The sequence below is a fragment of the Microtus ochrogaster genome, unplaced genomic scaffold (assembly GCF_000317375.1).
Source record: "Microtus ochrogaster isolate Prairie Vole_2 unplaced genomic scaffold, MicOch1.0 UNK22, whole genome shotgun sequence".
Taxonomy (NCBI): domain Eukaryota; kingdom Metazoa; phylum Chordata; class Mammalia; order Rodentia; family Cricetidae; genus Microtus; species Microtus ochrogaster.
Genome location: NW_004949120.1, coordinates 1,282,952 through 1,286,014, shown reverse-complemented (window position 1 = coordinate 1,286,014; position 3,063 = coordinate 1,282,952).

The following is a 3,063-nucleotide window of genomic DNA, read 5'->3' as shown; positions in this document are numbered from 1 at the left end:
GACAATGAAGGCTGATGAGAAGCCAAGGACAATGGCACTAGGTTTTGATCCTAATACATGAACTGGCTTTGTGGGAGCCTAGCCTGTTTGGATGCTCACCTTCCTGATCCTGGATAGAAGTGGGAGGACCTTGGACTTTCCACAGGGCAGGGAATCTGGACTGCTCTTCATTCTCGAGAGGGAGGGGGAATGCAGTGGGGGGAGGGGAAGAGGGGTAGGGGAGTAGGGGGAGGGAGCCATCTGTGCGAGGAGGGGGAGAGAAATGGGAAACGGGGAGGAGGCGGAATTTTTTTTTGCAACAACTAAAAAAACTAAATAAACAAAAAAAATAAAAATAAAAGAAATATAATACAACAGAAAAAAAATAAAATGCTAAGCAGCTAGGTTGTGGCTGCTCTGGATGTTGGATCCACCTCTCTCCAATTTAAAGATGCCCACTAGGGTTGAGAGGAAACTGGCTGAGACCATGCCTGTAACTCCGTGTGCACAAGCAGGAGAGCATTGCAGATTTCTGCTGCCATACAGAAAGATGTTTCTAGGTTGCACAGTGCTCTGCTTGGCAGATTTGGCTGTAACTCAGATAAAAAGCTCATTCTCAGAGTTAAGGTGCTGAATGCGGCTCCTACCTGGTGGCCCCAGAGCTAGCAGAAATAGCATGTCCACCATTTTGAAATTGGAGAGAGGTGCACACAATAAGGTGCCAAGGCAAGAGTGAGGAATTCTGGGAGATACAAGGGAAATCCGATAGCAACAATATTCTTGCTGAAGTTGCTCAGTAAGATTTTTACTAGCAATAGACAAGAATGGCTAGAATCAGTATGAGATACCAGAGTGTCTATAATCATTATTTCTCCCCCTTTTCCCAGATCTGAGCCTGGGTGAGACATGATAAAGGAATAGAAATGGATTTAAGAATATAACAAAAAGTGACAATATTTGAAAGCAAAGCCACAGTCCTGTAACTGGTTTTAGATCTGGTGTGACAAATGGTTTCAAAATAAAAAAGAGCTCATATATTAAGAAATGACCTCCCTTCTCTTTACTACTATTTATGAAAAAGTTATGGGGTATCAGTCAATTGAGTATTTGCTTCTTTTCACCTTCCTATTTAGACAATATTTAGACAAAATTTGTACTTTTACTCTACAGTGCTTAGTGACTACCTTCTGCCCTCAATTTGTAAGTATTTCTTTTAGGTTTAACACTGTCTGACATTCTCTCAAATGGCCTATGTGTCTTGAAAATGTTGATTCTGTCCCTGAAAAAGTTTCATGACTCCAAAGTTAACAGTGGTTTTATTTCTCAATATGCATTTCTGTGATGAGAACTTTGATATGTAAATTGCTCATGCTCTCTTTTAAAATCATTATAAATCCTCTGTGCTGGCATGCTGACTGTCAAGCCCTGTAAGAGAACTATAAGATGGGACAATGATTCTTCATATATGGTACTTCTTGTAAACACATGCTTTTCATAAAAATTTGGGGTTTAAAACCTCCTGGATTGAAAGCAGCAGGAAGTAAGTGATAAAGCAAGTGGGGGATGGAACCTACTTAAAGCTTTATATGGTTACCCTGAGAATCACTAAGAGGAAAATGAGTGCATAAACACTAACCAGGTTAAATACTTTTGCAGAGAGCTTTCCCTGGTGCACAAAACCTAAAATTTAATATATTCAATGCTTTATTTAAAAATATGTGATAGTAGCTTTCACAGATCATGTGGATGATTTTGTGTAAATTACATGATACATGAGGTCGCATCACCTTATTAAGCATGTGATTAATATTGAGGACTTGAACACTGATTATCTCACAGGCACCAAGAAAGACATCTCTCTTGAAAATATTTCTACTTATAATTGATGCTTAAATGGACAGCAAGTGACTTAACTGTTAAAGATGTCAGAAGTTAAACCAAAGTCAACAGAGCAACCTAAAAGATGTGTCTTAAAGCAATAGCTACTGTTCATTCCACCTATAATACAGAAGAGATATATGACAACCCACAGAAAGATTTTCTTTAATTATCACATACTCCTTTGACTAAGTTAATTTGCAGAACTCAGATGGGAAGTGATGCAGAAGAGTCATGTGCTTGCTCAGAGTAGAGATAGTAACAGAGTCACATCTGATCATAAATTGTCTCTCTCCAAACAATCTTAACATTCACACAGTATCCTTCTGATATACTATAGAAAGCCAAAGTTAATATAATAATTCAACCACAATAAAAAATTAAACATGAAAATCTAAACAAATATGGAGGTTAGACAGTGAGAGACAGAAAAAAGAGAGAAGGTTCTAGAGAAAGTATCAGGGAAGTTCCTCTCCTGGCCTCTTGCCCCTCATCTGTATGATTGAGTCTTCTTTGGTTCTACTTAGCAACCTTTTATTCTCAAAAATTAGCTGCCTAGACCACACTGGAATGTTCCTAAGACAATTTCTACATCCAGAAAAATGAGACTATTTTCTTTATTACTGATATTCTTCAGATCAGCTCAGACATGCCATAATCACTGTGAAGACACCAGAGCCCATTGTTGTTTAGAAGGCACTCAGTGATGCATTGACTATAACAGTGGATCATTCAGAAGTTACCTTAGAGAGAAATTTATTCAGTGGCCCCAGTGATTTTCAGTTCTAGCTCTAAGAACTCTTTGAGTCTCTGTGACTCTGACCTTATATTTCTGGAGAAAATTAATGGTTGTTTTAGTGGCAAGTAAATAAAAAATTTATTCAAAACCATGATCCACTTTGAACAAATAATACTTTGGAATAAATGTTCAAAATGAAAGTGGCTGTCATCATATTTTAAACAGCTGGGGAGTGAAATTATTAAATGTGGAGAAGGAACCTTCTGCGTCTTTAATTCTGACTCTGATACTGGGGGGGTGCACTTGGGAGGTGGAAAATATTACTGGCATGCTTCTCTCCAATAGGAAGAAGAATAACTGTCACTACATGACAGATACCATTTTATCTTTTTTATTTTTTTTATTTTTTTTTTTTTTGTTTTTCGAGACAGGGTTTCTCTGTGGCTTTGGAGCCTGTCCTGGATCTA